Consider the following 20,610-nt stretch of genomic DNA (forward strand, 5'->3'; position numbering starts at 1 on the left):
TCGATTCCATTCCATTCCATTCCACTTGAGTTGATTCCATTCCATTCCTTGCCATTCCATTCCACTCCAATGCATACCATTCCCTTCCTTTCCATTCCATTCCATTCCATTCGGTTCATTCCATTCTATTCCATTCCATTCCAGTCCATTCTGTTTCTTTCCATTCCCTTCCTTTCCATTCCATTCCACTGGGGTTGATTCCATGCCATTCCATTCCATTCCACTCTGGTTGACTCCAATTCATTCCTTGCCATTCCATTCCATTTCACTCCAGGGGTTACCATTCCCTTCCCTTCCATTCCATTCCATTCCATTCCATTCCACTCGGTTGATTCCAATCTATTCAATTCCATTCCATTCCATTCCATTCCATTCCATTCCATTCCGTTCCATTCCGTTCCGTTCCATTCCATTCCGTTCCATTCCATTCCTTTCCATTCCATTCCCTTCCATTCCGTTCCTTTCCATTCCATTCCATTCCATTCCACTCGGGTTGATTCCATTCAATTCCATTCCATCCCATTCCATTCCATTCCATTCCATTCCATTCCATGCCATTCCATTCTGGTTATTTCCATTCCATTCCATTCCAGTCCATTCCATTCTATTCCTTTCCATTCCATTCCATTCCATTTCACTCGGGTTATTTCCATTCGATTCCATTCCAGTCGTGTTGATTCCATTCCATTCATTCCATTCCATTCCATTCCATTCCAGTCAGGTTGATTCCTTTTGATTCCATTCCATTCCATTCTACTTGATTCCATTCCATTGCATTCCATTCGATTCTCTACCAATTCATTTCTTCCATTCCACTCCACTCGTGTTGATTCCATTCCATTCCATTCCATCCATTCCATTCCATTCCTTTCCATTCCATTCCATTCCATCCCATTCCATTCCTTTCCATTCCACTCCACTCGTGTTGATTCCATTCCATTACATTCCATTCCATTGCGTTCCATTTCATTCCATTCCATTCCATTTCACTCACGTTGATTCCATTCCATTCCACTCGGGTTGATTCCTTTCCATTAAATTCCATTCCATTCCATTCCATTCCAATCTTGTTGATTCCATTCCATTCATTCCATTCCATTCTATTCCACTCTGGTTGATTCCATTTGATTCCATTCCATTCCATTCTACTTGATTCCATTCCATTGCATTCCATTCGATTCTCTGCCATTCCATTTCATTCCATTCCATTCCACTCGGTTTGATTCCATTCCATTCCATTCCATCCATTCCATTCCATTCCATTCGATCCATTCCATTCCATTCCATTCCATTCCACTCCACTCGTGTTGATTATATTCCATTGCATTCCATTCCATTGCGTTCCATTCCGTTCCCTTCCATTCCATTCCACTCACGTTGATTCCAATCTATTCCACTCGGGTTGATTCCTTTCCGTTAAATTCCATTCCTTTCCAATCCTCTTGATTCCATTCCATTCATTCCATTCCATTCCATTCCACTCTGGTTGATTCCATTCCATTCCATTCCATTCCATTGCATTCCATTCCATTCCATTCCATTTCACTCGGGTTATTTCCAATCCATTCCATTCCATTCCATTCCATTCCATTCCATTCCATTCCACTCGGGTTGATTCCATTCCATTCATTCCATTCCATTCAATTCCACTCTGGTTGATTCCATTTGATTCCATTCCATTCCGTTCCATTCCAATCCGTTCCATTGTAGTTGATTCCATTCCATTCTATTCCATTCCATTCCATTCCATTCCATTCCATTTCATTCCATTCCATTCCATTTCATTCCATTCCATTCCACTCCGGTTGATTCCATTCCATTCCTTTCCATCCATTCCATTCCATTCCATTCCATTTCATTCCATTCCACTCATGTTGATTCCATTCCATTCCACTGAAGTTGATTCCTTTCCATTAAATTCGATTCGATTCCATTCCATTCCATTCCATTACATTCCATTCCATTGCTTTCCAATCCTGTTGATTCCATCCAAATCCATTCCATTCCATTCCATTCCACTCTGATTGATTCCATTCCATTGCATTCCATTCCATTCCACTCGGGATGATTCCATTCCACTCCATTCCATTCCATTCCATTCCATCCCTTTCCAATCCAATTGTTTCCATCCCAATCCATTCCATTTCATTCCCTTCCATTCCACTAACAATCAGAATGTTTCGATTCAACTTGGGTTGTTTCAATTCTATTTCATTCGATTCCATACCATTCCAATTCAATCCATTCCATTCCATTCCATTCCATTTCATCCCATCCCTTTCCACTCGTGTTGATTCCATTCCTTTTCATTCCATTCCATTCCATTCTATTCCGTTCCATTCCATTTTACTCGGGTTCTTTCTATTCCATTCCATTCGATTCCATTCCATTTTATTCCATTGTACTCCATTCCATTCCATTGCACTCGGGTTGTTTCCATTCCATTCCATTCCATTCCTTTCCATTCCTTTCCGTTCCATTCCATTCCATTCCACTCGATTCATTTCGCTTTGATTCCATTCCATTCCATTCCATTCCATTCCACTCCTTTCCACTTCTGTTGATTCCAATCCATTCCATTCCATTCCATTAAATTACACTCCGTTCCACTCGAGTTGAATCCATTCCACTCCATTCCATTCCATTCCATTCCAGTTCATTCCATTCCCTTCCCTTCCGTTCCATTCCACTCCATGCCATTATTTTCCGTCCCTTTCCATTCCGTTCCATTCCACTCGGGTTGATTCCATTCCATTCCATTGCATTCCATTCCATCTCATTCCATTCCATTCCATTCCATTCCATAACATTACTTTCCACTCATGTTGATTCCATTCCATTCTATTCCAATACATTCCATTCCATTCCTTTCCACTCGTGTTGACTCCATTCCATTCCATTCCACTCCATTGCATTCCACTCTGTTCCATCACATTCGAGTTGATTCCAATCCATTCCATTCCATTCCTCTCGGGTTGATTCCATTTGATTCCATTCCATTCCATTCCATTCCAATCCATTCCATTCCACTCGGGTTGATTCCATTCCATTTCATTCAATCTCATTCCATTCCATTCCACTCAAGTTTATTCCACTCTATTCCGTTCCATACCATTGCATTCCATTTCAATCCATTGTGTTCCTCTAAGGTTGATTCCATTTCATTCCATTCCATTCCATCAATTCCATTCCTTTCCATTCCATTCCACTTGGGTTGATTCCATTCCATTCCATTCCATTCCATTCCACTCGGGTTGATTCCATTCCATTCCGTTCCATTCCATTCCATTCCATTCCATTCCACTCTCTTTCACTCAGGTTGATTCCATTCCATTTCATTCCTTTCTACTCCATTCCATTCCATTCCATTCCATTCCACTCGGGTTGTTTCCATTCCATTCCATTCCATTCCATTCCATTCCATTCCATTCCAGTCCATTCCATGCCGCTCCATTCCATTCCATTGCATTCCCTTCCATTAAATTCGGGTTGATTTCATTCCATTCCATTGCTTTCCATTGCATTCCATTGCACTCGTGTTGATTCCAGTGCATTCCATTCCATTCCATTCCATTGCAATCCATGCCATTCCATTCCATTCCAATCCAATCGGGTTGAATTCATTCCGTTCCATTCCATTCCATTCCAGTTGATTCCATGCCATTCCTTTCCACTCAATTCCATTCGTTTCCATCCCATTCCTTTCCATTCCATTCCACTCGGATTGATTACATACCATTCCATTCTATTCCATTCCATTCCTTTCAACTCGTTTTGATTCCGTTCCATTCCATTCCATTCCACTCCATTCCATTCCCTTTCGTTCTGTTCCTTTCCATTCCATTCCATTCCATTCCCCTCGGGTTTATTTCATTCCACTCCATTCCAATCCAATTCATTCCATTCCATTCCATTCCATTCCACTCGCGTTGTTTACATTGCATTCCATTCCATTCCGTTCCCTTCCATTCCATTGCATTCCATTCCGTTCCATTCCATTCCATTCCATTCTATTTCGTTCCATTCCATTCCATTCCATTCCATTCCACTTGTGTTGATTCCATTCCTTTCCATTCCAATCCATTCCATTCCATTCCATTCCACTCGGGTTGATTCCATTCCATTCCATTCCATTCCAGTTGATTCCATTCCGTTCCATTGCATTCCATTCCGCTCTAGTTTATTCTATTCCATTCCCTTCCATTCCGTTCCATTCCATTCCTTTTCATTCCACTCCATTCCTTTCCACTCGTGCTGATTCCGTTCCATTGCATTCCATTCCATTCCATTCCATTCCTATCGGGATAATTCGATTCCACTTGGGTTGTTTTAATTCCATTCCATTCAATTCCATGCCATTCCAATTCAATCCATTCAATTCCATTCCATTCCATTCCATTCCATTCCATTTCACTCGTATTGATTCCATTCCATTCCATTCCATTCCATCCCATCCCGTTGCATTCGGGTTGATTCCATTCCATTCCATTCCATTCCCTTCCATTCCATTTTACTTGGGGTCTTTCTATTCCATTCCATTCCTTTCCATTGAATTTCATTCCATGGTAATCCATTCCATTCCATTCCACTCTACTCCATTCCATTCCATTCCACTCGAGTTGTTTCCATTCCATTCCCTTCCATTCCTTTCCATTCCTTTCTGTTCCGTTCTATTCCATTCCATTCCACTCCATTCATTTCGGTTTGATTCCATTCCATTCCATTCTATTCTATTCCATTCCATTCCATTCCACTGCATTCCACGCCGGTTGATTCCAATCAATTCCATACCTTTCCATTAATTTACATTCTATTCCACTCGGGTTGAATCCATTCCACTCCATTCCAATCCATTCCATTGCATTCCATTCCATTCCATTCCAGTTGATTCCATTCCCTTCCCTTCCATTCCATTCCACTCCATGCCATTACTTTCCGTCCCTTTCCATTCCATTCCATTCCACTCGGGTTGTTTCCATTCCATTCCATTGCTTTCCTTTCCATTCCTTTCCGTTCCATTCCATTCCATTTCATTCCACTCCATTCATTTCAGTTTGATTCCATTCCATTCCATTCTCTTCCATTCCATTCCATTCCTCTCCATTCCACTCCGGTTGATTCCAATCAATTCCGTACCATACCACTGAATTACTTTCCATTCCACTCGCGTTGAATCCATTCCACTCCATTCCAATCCATTCCATTGCATTGCATTCCATTCCATTCTGGTTGATTCCATTCCCTTCCCTTCCATTCCATTCCACTCCATGCCATTACTTTCCATCCCCTTCCATTCCATTCCATTCCACTCGGATTGATTCCATTCCATTCCATTGCATTCCATTCCATCCCATTCTATTCCATTACATTACATTACCCTCCACTCGTGTTGATTCCATTCCATTCCATTCCATTCCATTCCAGTCAGGTAGACGCCATTCCATTCCATTCCATTCCGCTCTGTTCCATTACATTCGAGTTTAATCCATTCCATTTCATTTCATTCCATTCTATTTCATTCCACTCGGGTTGATTCCATTTGATTCCATTCCATTCCATTCCATTCCATTCCATTCCACTCGGGTTGATTCCATTCCACTTCATTCCATCCCATTCCATTCCATTCCATTCCATTCCACTCGGGTTGATTCCATTCCATTCCATTCCATTCCGTTCCATTCCATTCCATTCAATTCCATTACATTTCACTCAAATTGATTCCATTCCATTCCATTCCATTTCATTCCATTCCATTCCATTCCTTTCCTTTCCTTTCCATTCCATTCCATTCCTTTCCTTTCCTTTCCATTCCATTCCTTTCGGTTCATACCAATCCATTCCTTTCCATTCCATTCCATTCCGTTCCATTCCACTCGGGTTGATTCCATTCCATTCCATTCCATTCCATTCCATTCCATTCCATTCCATTCGCCTCAGGCTCTTTCCATTCCATTCCATTTCGTTCCGTTACATTCCATTCCATTCCATTTGTGTTGATTCCATTCCATTACATTCTATTCCATTCCATTCCATTCCATTCCATTCCATTCCATTCCGGTTAATTCCATTCCATTCCATCCCATTCCATTCCATTCCATTCAATTCAACTCGCGTTGATTCCGTTGCATTGCACTCCATTCTTATGGTTTCGTATAAATTTTAGGATTTTTTTTCTATTTCTGTGAAGAGTGTTATTAGTATTTCAATAAGGATTGCATTGAATCTGTATATTGCTTTGTGAAATATGGGTATTTTAATAATACTTACTGTTCCAATAAATGAACATGGACAATGTTTCCATTTCTTTTGTGTCCTCTTTAATTTTTTTGCATCGATGTTTTATTCTTTTCATTGTAGTGATCTTTCACTTCTTCTGTTATGTTTATTCCCAGTTATTTTATTTTATTTGTAGCTATTGTAAATTGGATTACATTCTTGATTTTCTTCTTTAGATTGTTCATTTGTGTCATTTAGAAATGCTACTCACTTTTGTATTTTCATTTTGTATGTTGTGACTCTGAATTTTTTCACCAGTTGTAATAGTTTTTTGCTGGAGTCCTTAGGTTTTTCCAAATATAAAATCAAATCATCTGCACACAATAAAACAGTTATAATTTTACTTCTTTCCAATTTGGATCCCTTTTATTGTTTTTCTCTTGTCTGAATTGCTCTAGCTAGGACTTCCAGCACTATGTTGAGTATCAGTGTTGGAAGTGGACATTCTTGTCTTGTTGCAGATCTTAGAAGGAAGGCTTTCAGCTTTTCCCTGTTCAGGATGATACTGGCTGTGGGTCTGATGCATTTGGTTTCTATTGTGTTGTGGTATGTTCCTTCTATATCTAGTTTTTTTTGAGGGTTTCTTTTTATCACAGGGATGTTGAATTTTATTAAATGCTTTTCAGCATCAATTGAAATTATCATATGGTTTTTGTCCTTCATTCTGTCGATATGATGTGTCACATTGAGTGATTTGCATATGTTGAACCATGTTGGCATCATCGGGATAAATCCCACTTAGACATGATGAATGGTCTTTTTCATAGGATGAGTTTGGAAATACTACAGCCTTCTCTGTTTTTTGGAATAGTTTGGGTAGGATTGATAGTAATTCTGCCTTCAGTGTTTGGTAAAATTAATCAGTGAAGCCAGTGAAGCCATTGAATCCAGGCTTTTCTTTGCTAGGAGATATTTTATTATGGCTTCAATTTCATTTATCCATTTCTTCTACGTTTTATTTTTTTGAGATGGAACCTTGCTCTGTCACCCAGGCTTCTTCGTGGTACAATCTCAGCTCACTGCAACCTCTGCCTCCCAGGTTCAAGTGATTTTCCTGCCTCAGCCTCTGGAGTAGCTGGAAATACAGGTGCATGCCACCATACCTGGCTAATTTTTGTATTTGTAGTAGAGATGGGGTTTCACCATGTTGGCCAGGCTGGTCTTGAACTCCTGACCTCAGGTGATCAACTGCCTTGGCTTCCCAAAGTGTTGGGATTACAGGCATGAGCCACGGTGCCCAGCCATTTCTTCCAGGTTTTTCAATTTATTGGAATATTGTCGGTCATAATAGTTTCTAATGATTCTTTGAATTTCCACAATATCAGTTATAGTGTCTCCTTTTTAATCTCTGGTTTTATGTATTTGAATCTTCTCTCTTTTTTCTTATTCTGGTTAAATATTTGTTTATTTTGTTGGTCTTTTAAAAATATTAACTTTTCATTTCATTGATATTTTATATTGTTAAATTTCAATTTCATTTATTTCTGCTCCGACCTTTGCTATGTTTCCTTCTACTAATTTTGGTTTTGGTTTGTTCTTGCTTTTCTAATTATTTAAGATGCATTATTAGGTTGTTTATTTGAAGCTTTTCTACTTTTCTTGATGTAGGTGCTTTTTTCTACAAACTTACCTCTTAGTACTATAGTACTGTTTTTACTGTATCCCATAGGTTTTTTTTTTTTTTTTGAAATGGAGTCTCGCTCTGTTTCCCAGGCTGGAGTGCAGTGACGCGATCTCGGCTCACTGCAAGCTCTGCCTCCTGGGTTCACGTCATTCTCCTGCCTCAGCCTCCCGAGTAGCTGGGACTACAGGCACCCGCCTTCAAGCCCGGCTAATTTTTGTTTTTTGTATTTTTAGTAGAGATGGGGTTTCACCGTGTTAGCCAGGATTGACTCAATCTCCTGACCCTATCATCCGCCCGCCTTGGCCTCCCAAAGTGCTGGGATTACAGGCATGAGCCACTGTGCCCGGCCTATACCCTAGGTTTTGGTTTGACTTTAAACTTTTTCTTTTCTTGAAAACTCAGTGTCGTGGTACCAGCTTCTTGTGCTTTGGGCAGTGAGACCCTTTTACTTGATAACAGTGGTAGCTGGGACAAGTTGGCAATGTAAATAAATAAACAGCATCTAGATTGGAAAGGAAGAAGTACAGTTGTCTTTATGTACAGATGACATGATCTTGCATTTAGAAAATCGTAAGAAATTTACTAAAAAGTATTAGGACTCATGAACAAATTTAAGAATGTAACACTACATAAGATCATTGGTATACAAAAATAACTGTATTTCTTTACCAAGAAATCAAGAATCCAAAAATGGAATTACAAAAATAAATCTTGTTACAATAGAATTAAAGCTGGGGAAGCTTAAACTTGAACACTAAAAACTACAATACATGGTTAGCCTTCTCTCCTTGGCTCTGAGGGCTTTACCTTCACGGGGTGAGGAAAGGGGTTGCATTCTTGGCTTTTACATTATATTAGGTGTGTTTGGGTTGAGGTATCTGCAATTCAAATGAGTATTACAATCTCTACTTTTATGGGTAAGAGACTGAGGCCCACCAAGAGAGGGAATGACAGTCCATATCCTGGAAGGCGAATTGTCAGGTACTGATTTCCGCTATTTAACCCCTGCCAATCATCATGTATTTAAAGGATCACCAGATACCATATCAATAGGTGTTCAAGAGAGAGGCCTGTAATCTAGGCGTCTGAGAAAACAAGGCTAGAGATTCCAATATTAGATACAACAGGGCTCTAGGAAGATTAAGGTTCAGTTTTCTGGATCTGCAGAATAGAGTCACTGAGGACCAATTGCAAGATCAGAGGAGATGAAAGAACAAGTCAGGGCATGCTTAGGAAAAGAGAATACCAGGGATAGGTTTTAGGCAAGAGTCACACTGACGAAGGGCAGGTTCTTGGCGTCACTCAGGAAGAAATCCAAAAGCAAGCCTGTGGTGGAAGATAGCAGCTCTACGGAGGCATTGGCGGTGTTACAGCCCTGCGTCCACTCCGGCACGGCAGGGAGCCCTCCGTGGGTTGTGCTCCCAGAGCAGCAGCCTAGGGGTGGCTTGTAGTCATTTTTATAATTCACTTTTAATGGCATGCTAATTAAGGGGCGGGTTATTCAGAAATAGCTAGAAATGGGCAGTAACTTTCATCTGTTTCCATGGCAAGGGGTGGGGACTTCTCGTGATGCCATGGCATTGGCAAACTGTCATCACACTGGTGGGAGCGTCTTCTGGTGATCTGAGGCGTGAGGTGCTTTCGCTGCCTCTCCCAGTTTCCTGCGTGCCTCTTACCTGAAAGCCCATCAACACCCCCATCTGCCCACCTACAAACGTCACTGCCCTTTCACACCACCCCCGTTTCACATGCACTCCCACATTAACCCTGAGCATTCAAGCCTGCGTTTCCCTGTTAGGAACCTCGGTGGTAGCCGGAGCTCTGAGAAACCCCTATGCAGAACTCCTTGCCTAGTTTGTGGCAGAAATCAGGGGAGGAAAGGCAAATTTCAGGTCTTTCTCACAATAAATAAATAAAGATAGGTAGATTTGATTGATGGATGGATGGATGAAGATGGGAGTCTACTGGCAAATATTTATCAGACACTGGAATTGAAAGTTGTCACAAAGATTATGGAGTGCACCTGTCTTATGACCCTGTTATTTTATCCTAGTATATGCACTAGAGCATATTTTCTAACTGTGTAAATTGAAGGCTCACAAATTAGTTTAGTGAGAGAAAAGATAACGGATTGGAAGAGAATTACCATATTCATTAGTTGTGTTTTTAAAATTTTAAAGTAAAATAGAGACATGATTGTTTTCATGCTTTCGAATGCATCTATAATAAATAGACTTGAAGGCTGGGTGCAGTGGTTCACGCTTGTAATCCCAGCACCTTGGGAGGCTGAGGAGGGCGGATCACGAGGTCAGGAGTTGGAGACCAGCCTGACCAACATGGTGAAAACCCGTCTCTACTAAAAATACAAAAATTAGGCGAGTGTGGTGGCGCGCGCCTGTAATCCCAGCTACTTAGGAGGCTGAGGCAGGAGAATCGCTTGAATCCGGGAAGCGGAGGTTGCAGTGAGCCAAGATCGCACCATTGCACTCCAGCCTGGGCGACAGAGTGAGACTCCATCTCAAAAAAAATAAAAAAGAAGTTACTCATTAATAGCATAGACCAATTGGCCTCTATTGAAATTTCTCCATTATTTTCACAATGTCCCAGGCTGTGAAACCAGGATTTAATAAAGAACCAGAATGCCACATCTGTGTCACCTGGGTAGGTACCAGTCCTGATACATTAAGTCCGGGTCTCTGGGTAACTGGACTCAACTGCTGGGCAAAACAGAATGTCCGGCGTGGGTTCCTAAAGGGGGACCGCAAAGCCTCATGGGAATTGTAGTGTCACCTTCCAATGATGTTACCATCAAGGACCTTGGGAACCAGCTTTTCTCTCTGCGCGTGCACCGCCCGGCCCACTCCGCCATTTTCCTCCGGAAGTGTGGCACCCAGAGGCGGTCCTGTAGCTGGGCCGGCTTGGGACTTGTTTCTATGTCCCTGTGGGTCGGAGCAAGGACCAAGAGGAACCCGTGGGCCTCAGGGGATCCCAGGGGGCCGGACCAGTGTTTCCTAGTTGTGGGAGCAGACGCGTGGGCGCATCGCGGGAGGGCAGGGCCTGAAGAGCAGGTGTGGGCCGCGGACACTGGCGGGGGCTGGGAGGACAGGCGTGGGGTCCCAGCAGTGAAGCGGGTTCTAGAGGCACAGGAGGGGGTAGGAGAGGCCGGTGGCCCTGGACCCGGAGTCTGCAGGCCGCGCTCCTGTCCTGCCGCTGAGGGACCCGGTTACCAACCTGCATGATGCTCAGTTTGCCCATCTGTCCCAGTGCTAACACACAGTTCTCGGGAGACGTTCCCCATTCCCAGAGGAGTAGTGTGAAATGCGTGCACCTCTAGTCTTAAACTTGGCGTTTGTATTAGTTGGGTTTCCTGGTGTCTCTTTAGCAAGTGAGGTTTCTGGTTCCCTCCTTCACTGTGTGACCTGCCTAGTCCTCCTGGGTCGCATTTACAGAAGTTTATACGAGACCTAGTTTCCAGGGAAGAACTCACTGATTCCGCGAGGGAGATGGCATAATAGATGATGGTCGTCAGCCTTAAGGGTACTTCAGTCTTAACTGTGTGATACAAAGATTGAAAGGGAGGGTTCCCTATGTATAAGAAGCACACTTGAAAGAACAGCCGTCTGGTCTAACCTCTCACTGGTGCTTCAGAGGAGGAAAAAAGGTCACAGGTGAAGATCCCAGTTTTCCTTGCTCAGGAAATATTAATTCTACTCCCTAGAATGCACAAGATTTGCAAAGACTAGGTGATAGTAGAAGGTTTGGACGAACTTTCAGAAGGTTGAGTTGAATTCAGCTGAGAAGAACAGGCAAGGACTTAGGAAATATTCCTTATTTGAATGGGCCTGAAAGTGTGGTCTGGGGTAGAGGAGTGACCTGTCATACTTGAGAGGATTAAAATACTCTCCAAACACAGTCCCATTCCTTCAATCTTAGCTCGTTTTTTCGCGTCTGAGATATATTAAACCTAGTCCATCACCAAATTTAGCATTAGATTGCGAAGTTCTATTGATTGTATTTCATTTGTAATTTAAGATTTTCTCCCCCTACATAATTTTGTTAAAAACACAGAAGTGAAATCTGTTCACTTAGGTGTAACAGTTAATACTTGCTGTTTAAGGAACTAATTAAACCTTACTGGCTTATAAAAAACAACCACCATTTTATTTGTTTGAAGTTCTGTGGATCTGCATTTTGGTGTGGTGGATTCAGCTGGGTAGTTGATATATTTGTGTTGCCTGGATCACAAAAAGGCCTTAGTCACCTGGTGACTTGAATTAGCCTGGTTGGTTTAAGATAGTTTCCTTCACAATCTGGTGGTTTGTGGTGACTCTTGGCTAGGCCCTGTGTCTCCAACAGGGTAGCTCCAGACCTCTTCACAATTTCTCCCAAAAAGGGAAGAACCAATGGATATTTGCATGACATTTTCCATTGTCCATTCACTGGACAAGTCAGATGGAAAAGCCCAATTTATTGTCAGAGCATAATATGAGGGCTTGGATAGAAGGAAAGGTGTTATTGGGTAACATGAGTAGAATTGTGTACTGTAGGAAATACATATTATGTACATTTTAAAAAACGTAATTTTAGGCCAAAATTGCTGGTTTGCAAGATGCACTTTCCATGATGTTCAGGTATAGAAAAGCAAGAGGTACTGTCATGGGAACACTCATATGAAGTTATTTGTGGAATCTACATATTAATAGGAAAATAGTTAATACAGCCCAGTATATTTCTATAACATTTATTTTAGTGAACTTATAATGTTTCTTTGTATTAAATTATTAGATTATATCTTTAGATAATATTGTTACTAAATTAGTAGGTAATACATATTTTTATTCAAAAATAAATTGTGCATCTCATGTCTACCAATTAATGTACTTGTCTATGTATCTTATCTTAACTTGAGTCTCTGCTGCCCCTAATGGGGCGTGAAGGACTCTTCTCCCACGGGGAAGTTTTTCTTTTTCAGAAGGGAGGAGAGCTTTCCCAGGTAATGTGTCTAGAGCGTTGGGCAGAAGAATCTGGGACCACACCACACCAGTTCTCTCCTTAATCCACGTCATTTGCCTTCTATCCCAGCTATGTTTCCAGTGTCCTCTTGGTGTTTCCAAGAGCAACAAGAAACGAACAAATCTCTGGTGAGTTGTTTACTTGTTCTTCACTTTGTTTTACACTGTATTTTCTGAGTTTATGGGTGTCTGTGAATTAAAAAGGAAAAGTAGAAATAAGTAAAACTCAGGTTGAAGGAAATATACATAAATAAGATAAAGCTGACCTGTAGATATAGGCAGGTTATAAGAGCTTAGAGTTGTCTAAGTTGGGTGCAAATTTTCCTCTGATCTTTCTGATGCTGAGACAAAAAAGGCAGTCATATTTGTTACATGATTGGAATCGAACCCGAGAAGAGAGCATGCTGTGTTCTTGTGGGACAGGAAAGCTTGTGTGCACCAAGTCCGAACCACCACCTTCATTGGTGACATAGATTATGTGCTGGAACATATTTCACACCGGCCTGGCAGTAACCACTTGTAGTGTTGTGCAGTGGAAACGGTCATCTTCCGCTAAAGCACAGCTTCCATCGTAAGGTATGCTCATTGCTCAAACAGTGTGGTCCCAAACAGCTTTTGGGAGGTCCTCCTTGATTCATGGATGAAACCCAGAACATCTTGAGGACTGAGTTAACCATAGGTCCTTAAATAACTCTCCACACATTTTTCTTAGTTTATCTGTACATGCAGGGTGTGCAGCAGCCTGTTCATAGTCATATTTTCTGGGAAATATTTCCAGTGTTTATTTGCACTTTAGCCCACTCTGTGTAGTCTTAACTTATTTCTTCTAAACTCACCATTAAACTAAATAATAGTCAAATTTAGGGGGACTGTATTTGCCTTACTCAAGTCTTCTACCATAGTTGAAACTGTCATACCCGAGTGAGTTAGAGATAAACGCCACACTTTGAGACGAATTCAGGGGTCCTTTATTAGCTGGTGACTGAGAGACGGCTAACGCACGAAATTCTCTTGGCCCCGAAGAAGGGACTAGATTTTCTTTTATGCTTTGGTTTAGAGAGGGGAGGGAGGATTCTAGCTGCAGCAACTTTACAGAAGAAAAAACAGACAAAAAAGTTAAAAAGACAGATGGTTACAGGAAAACAAACTGTTCCCAGTGCAGGGGCTTTAAATTCACCACAAAGTGATAGGTGAGGGGGCTCTGGGCATTATCTGCCAGAAAAATGTGGGGCTTTATGATACTATCTCTGAATAAATTGCTGGGAACTGCCGACATCGCTTGTCTCAGCATTTTATCAGTTAATTGCACTCTTTGATATGTTGAAAGTCAGCTTGCACAAGTTAAAGCCCTTGAGGAAAGGGGGTGGGTAGGGAGCCCTTGATGTCTTGTAAATGAAGGAGCCAAATGGAGTTTGTCTGGTTTTCTCAGCTAAAGGAGAGTCTATTCATATTAAAAACAAGGTTAGCTATCTAAGGAAGACTCTATTCATGTTACAACGTTGGGTATTACAAAACATCTGTTCATGATCTGGAAATTCTTCTGTGTTAGTTCTGTTAAAAGAAAAACTTTAAGGAGTTTAATAGAGCAATAAATGATTCACGAATCAGACAGTCCTCAGAATCACAGCAGATTCACAGAGACTCCAGCGCAGTCATGTGGTGGAAGAAGATTTATAGACAAAAGGGAAATGGCATACCAAAATCGGAAGCGAGGTACAGAAACAACTCAGTGTTTGCCTTGTTTGAACACAGTTTGAACATTTGGCAGTGCCTGAGTGGTTGAAGTTTGGCCATTGGGATTGGGCAAGATGTAGCTGTTGTTCCAGGTGCATACTCTTAAGTTAGTTTTTCATTCTTGTATACCTATTAATGTAGGTTACAGTTCATCCACAAGGACTCATATATGGAATTATGGAGTCCTTCTCAGGCCATACTTAGTTCACTTTAACAATGCCTTCCCTTTGGTTATTTTCTCAATTTTGAGAGATTGGCCAAAACTTCAGTCACTGGTGTCACTATTACCATTGCAAATGTACTTACTTGGTTTAGAAACCCACTGGGAAATAGACCAGTGAGATTTGAAAAGGTGGAACAAGGACTTGAGTAGAAGATATCTTCTTATGCTGGAACATCCTGTTTACAGGAGAAAAACAAAACCTGGTTTGTTCTAGGATTTATGTGTTTCCTTAAAGTCTTAGTTTGATTATGTTACATTTAGCATGAGTGATTCCATTTTGGTTTGGTTTGGTCTGTTGGGACCTATTGCATGAGTTTAGTTCAAAAAATGGCCTCCCATAATTTTGCTTAAAAAATTCCTCCTTTTGGCTGGGCGCGGTGGCTCACACATGTAATCCCAGCACTTTGGGAGGCTGAGGTGGGCAGATCACGAGGTTAGGAGATTGAGACCATCCTTGCTAATATGGTGAAACCCCATCTCTACTAAAAATACAAAAAATTAGCCAAGCTTGGTGGTGGGTGCCTGTAGTCCCAGCTACTCAGGAGGCTGAGGTAGGAGAATGGCCTGAACCCGGGAGGCAGAGCTTGCAGTGAGCCAAGATTGTGCCACTGCACTCCACTCTGGGGGACAGACCAAGACTCTGTCTTAGAAAAAAAAAAGTCCTCCTTTTCAGTCAAGTTCTCACTTAGTTGAGAGTGTGACCAAAATGTAGGGCCTTAGCATCACTCTTAGTTACCATTGTTTTGGGTTCCGGGTTTAGCACGTCATTCCCATTGTTTTGGGTTTCTGGTTTAGCACATCACTCCCATTGTTTTGGGTTCCGGTTTTAGCACGTCACTCCCATTGTTTTGGGTTCTGGTTTAGCACGTCATTCCCATTGTTTTGGGTTCTGGTTTTAGCATGTCAGTCCCACTGTTTTGGGTTTCTGGTTTAGCAGGACGCTCCCATTGTTTCGGGTTTCTGGTTTTAGCACGTCACTCCCATTGTTTTGGGTTTCTGGTTTAGCAGGATGCTCCCACTGTTTTGGGTTTCTGGTTTTAGCACGTCACTCCCATTGTTTTGGGTTTCTGGTTTAGCAGGACCCTCCCATTGTTTTGGGTTTCTGGTTTAGCAGGTCACTCCCATTGTTTTGGGTTTCTGGTTTTAGCACGTCATTCCCATTGTTTTGGGTTTCTGGTTTTAGCAGGATGCTCCCATTGTTTTGGGTTTCTGGTTTAGCAGGTCACTCCCATTGTTTTGGGTTTCTGGTTTTAGCACGTCATTCCCATTGTTTTGGGTTTCTGGTTTTAGCACGTCACTCCCATTGTTTTGGGTTTCTGGTTTAGCAGGACGCTCCCATTGTTTTGGGTTTCTGGTTTTAGCACGTCACTCCCATTGTTTTGGGTTTCTGGTTTAGCAGGTCACTCCCATTGTTTTGGGTTCTGGTTTAAGCACATCACTCCCATTGTTTTCGGTTCCGGTTTTAGCACGTCACTCCCATTGTTTTGGGTTCCAGTTTTAGCAGGTCACTCCCATTGTTTTGGGTTTCCGGTTTTAGCACATCACTCCCATAGCTTTGGGTTCCAGTTTTAGCAAGTCACTCCCATTGTTTTGGGTTCTGATTTTAGTGCACGTCACCCCCATTGTTTTGGGTTCCAGTTTTAGTATCTCACTCTCATTGTTTTGGGTTTCTGGTTTAGCACGTCACTCCCATTGTTTTGGGTTTCTGGTTTCGCAGGTCACTCCCACTGTTTTGGGTTCTGGTTTAAGGACATCACTCCCATTGTTTTCATTTCCACTTTTGGCACGTCACTCCCATTGTTTTGGGTTCCAGTTTTAGCAAGTCCCTCCCATTGTTTTGGGTTTCTGGTTTAGCACGTCACTCCCATTGTTTTGGGTTCTGGTTTTAGTGCAGGTCACTCCCATTGTTTTGGGTTCCAGTTTTAGTACATCACTCCCATTGTTTTGGGTTTCTGGTTTAGCATGTCACCCCCATTGTTTTGGGTTTCCGGTTTAGCATGTCACTCATAGGTTACGGTGTCCTTATGGTTGCACTTTTTTAAAAATCTCTTGTCATTCCAGTTGAAGAGATACCATTTGATATTTTAGAGATGCCTGCATGCAAACTCTTAAAACATTTGAGTAAGTACAGTGCACCAGGGAGACTCTTATGACTATTGGGATAACACCAAGAATTTGGTATATGCTCCTAACTCAGGGTCCCCATAAATCAAACCACCTAAAATCAAATAGATTAAAGAACGAATTAGATAAAGAGTTTACTTGCTTAACTAAGTGGGTTTTTTTGTTAATTCCCTACAACCAAATCTTTATAATACCCCATGTTTTCTCCACATGCTGTAAGTGTTAGCAGCTGCACAGATACTTCAGATAAGTGTCTCATGATAGTAGAGAAGTCTTGATCTGTGATCTTGGGAAAAGCTGTTCACATTAAGGATGCCATCTTCTTCTGGGGGGAACTGTCCTTGTTAGCTTTACCTTAAGGGTTCCCATGGGTATATGGTTCCAAGTGTGGAAGGACCCTTCTGAGTTGTGAGACTATGAACCCAAAGTTTAAGGTTTTAAAGTTTTGCTGTCATGTGGATGGCAAGGGCAGTCCTTCTCTGATGTTCTCAGAAGATCCAGTCATCAGATTCTAGATTTTGAAGGGGTTGACTGTCCTCAGTGAACCATAAAAGGCTTTCTTTACCTGGTGAAAATACACTTCAGGGTAATAATCTACTGTTTTAACATCAACTCTCTCGCATGGAAGAGCTTTTATACAATCAGAAAACATGCACTGAAAATGACAACTGAATGAAATCCCTTTATAAAATGTTTAAATGGCCCATCAGGTAACCAAATGTACCTGAAGTTTTGATTGTTTTCCTAGAAATATAGGTTTGACAAACCAAACATTGGTTATAAACTATTTTAGCAGTTTAGAAATCACCACACCAATATATTTAATTTGGATCATTTTCTCTTTCCATGATGAGTTATGGAATGCAGAACTTTTAATAACAAAAGTTTTAAGGACTTAAGAAGGATAAGGTGGCCATCCTGGTTCTTCATAAGTCTGTGCTTAATTAACATTAGACTTACATCCTCTTGAATACCAGCTGTTTCTCCAAATTACGTGCATGGCACTGGTAACTGATGAGTAGTTATAGGTGATTTGACTTAGACCATGGAGTTTATTTAAATTATATATCTAAACAATTTCAATATTGGTGATTTAGCATGCAAATGTGGCAAAATATTTCCTTGGTATACAATTTTTGTTTTACTTAGGTTAGCAGTTTTATAAACCAGTTGATCTTGTTATTAAACTTTTGGGATTTTTTTTTTGAGACAGAGTCTCACTCTGTTACCTAGGTTGGAGTGCAGTGGCACAATGTTGGCTCACTGCAACCTCCACCTCCCGGGTTCAAGCAATTCTCTTGCCTCAGCCTCCAGAGTAGCTGGGATTACAGGCACATACCAACACACCCGGCTAATTTTTACATTTTTAGTAGAGGTGGGGTTTCACCGTTGGCCAGGCTGGTCTCAAATTCCTGACCTCAAGTGATCCACTGGCCTTGTCCTCCCAAAGTGCTGGGATTGCCGACGTGAGCCACTGCACCCAGCCTAACTTTTGAGAATTCTTAACCTGTCCAATTCTTGGGGTATCGGGGAACTTATGGGGAATTTTTACCCATGGTATTAAAGTTATTAAAAATCTGTGTTCACGAGTGTTTTTCAGGATCCTTTTCATTCTTTCATGAATCTGCTAAGAGACACCATATTCTAGAATTTTGCATGCTTGTGAAGTTTTTAGAAACTGCATCACCATTAAGCAATTAACTGTGGAAATGACTTTAAATAGTTATAGATAAAGACAATTGACAAGGAAATTTGGTTATTTCTGTGGCCTACAATAACTTAATAACCATAATTAGGGTGGATGTGGTGGCTCATGCCTGTAATCCCAGCACTTTGGGAGGCCGAGGTGGAAGGATCACGAGGTCAGGAGATCGAGACCATCCTGGCTAACACAGTGAAATCCGTCTTTGCGAAAAATACAAAAATTAGCCTGGCATGGTGGTGGGTGCCTGTAGTCCCAGCTACTCAGGAGGCTGAGGCAGGAGAATGGCATGAACCCGGGAGGTGGAGGTTGCAGTGAGCCGAGATTGCACCACTGTACTCCAGCCTGGGTGACAGAGCAAGACTCCTTCTCAGAAAAAAAAAAAAAACACAAGAATATTAGAAATCCTATACAATTTTAGAATGGATTGATGACATACACTGAATATAACCTAAAGAAGGTTCAACATTATTTTTTATTTTGACAGTGCTAGCCATGTGACTTAACATGTTAGATAGTCCTGTTTACCTCTCTTTTGGGTGCTTCAGGGGCCTCTGTAGTATCCCAAAGTTAGAGGTCAGAACATAAAATTTTGAAGTTGCAATTTGATTTTGGGAAGCCTATTAAATATATTAAAGGTTTAAACACTTGATATTATGAAATAGAATTCCACATCAACGTAAGTCATTCATTTACCTAAAATCATGACTTAAAAAGTTTTTAAAGGGCAAAAATCTTTACTCATTGATAGCGGGAAGACTTATCTCCACAAATAATCTGCCTCTTGTTTTTCCTTTTTTTTTTTTTTTTGGTAGTTTATTTACAAGGCAAACAAATTTTTCATTTTTTTATTTTATTTTATTATTATTATTATTATTATTATTATTATACTTTAAGTTTTAGGGTTTATGTGCACAATGTGCCAGTTAGTTACATATGTATACATGTGCCAGTCTGGTGTGCTGCACCCATTAACTCGTCATTTAGCATTAGGTATATCTCCTAATGCTATCCCTCCCCCCTCCCCCCACCCCACAACAGTCCCCAGAGTGTGACGTTCCCCTTCCTGTGTCCATGTGTTCTCATTGTTCAATTCCCATCTATGAATGAGAACATACAGTGTTTGGTTTTTTGTCCTTGCGATAGTTTACTGAGAATGATGATTTCCAATTTCATCCATATCCCTACAAAGGACATGAACTCATCATTTTTTATGGCTGCATAGTATTCCATGGTGTATATGTGCCACACTTTCTCAATCCAGTCTATCGTTGTTGGACATTTGGGTTGGTTCCAAGTCTTTGCTATTGTGAATAGTGCCACAATAAACATACGTGTGCATGTGTGTTTATAGCAGCATGATTTATAGTCCTTTGGGTATATACCCACTAATGGGATGGCTGGATCAAATGGTATTTCTAGTTCCAGATACTTGAGGAATCGCCACACTGACTTCCACAATCGTTGAACTAGTTTACAGTCCCACCAACAGTTTAAAAGTGTTTCTATTTCTCCACATCCTCTCCAGCACCTGTTGTTTCCTGACTTTTTAATGATTGCGATTCTAACTGGTGTGAGATGGTATCTCATTGTGGTTTTGATTTGCATTTCTCTGATGGCCAGTGATGCTGAGCATTTTTTCATGTGTCTTTTGGCTGCATAAAGGTCTTCTTTTGAGAAGTGTCTGTTCATGTCCTTCACCCAATTTTTGATGGGGTTGTATTTCTTTTCTTGTAAATTTGTTTAAGTTTGTTGTAGATTCTGGATATTAGCCCTTTGTCAGATGAGTAGGTTGCAAAAATTTTCTCCCATTTTGTAGGTTGCCTGTTCACTCTGATGGCAGTTTCTTTTGCTGTGCAGAAGTTCTTTAGTTAAATTAGATCCCATTTGTCAATTTTGGATTTTGTTGCCATTG

At 41.1% G+C, this 20,610-nt stretch overlaps 1 long non-coding RNA gene across 1 annotated transcript in view; it reads left to right on the top strand.

Annotated features, from left to right (window-relative positions):
- The first annotated feature begins 10,785 nt into the window (after positions 1-10,785).
- LOC134808403 (uncharacterized) overlaps positions 10,786-20,610 on the top strand; it is a 48,291-nt gene continuing 38,466 nt past the window's right edge. The window contains exons 1-2 of the long non-coding RNA XR_010151293.1: positions 10,786-10,968; positions 12,983-13,041. This is a non-coding gene — a long non-coding RNA (uncharacterized LOC134808403). The remainder of the gene's footprint in view (positions 10,969-12,982; positions 13,042-20,610) is intronic.

This window comes from Pan troglodytes, chromosome 15, assembly GCF_028858775.2.
Source record: "Pan troglodytes isolate AG18354 chromosome 15, NHGRI_mPanTro3-v2.0_pri, whole genome shotgun sequence".
Lineage (NCBI taxonomy): Eukaryota > Metazoa > Chordata > Mammalia > Primates > Hominidae > Pan > Pan troglodytes.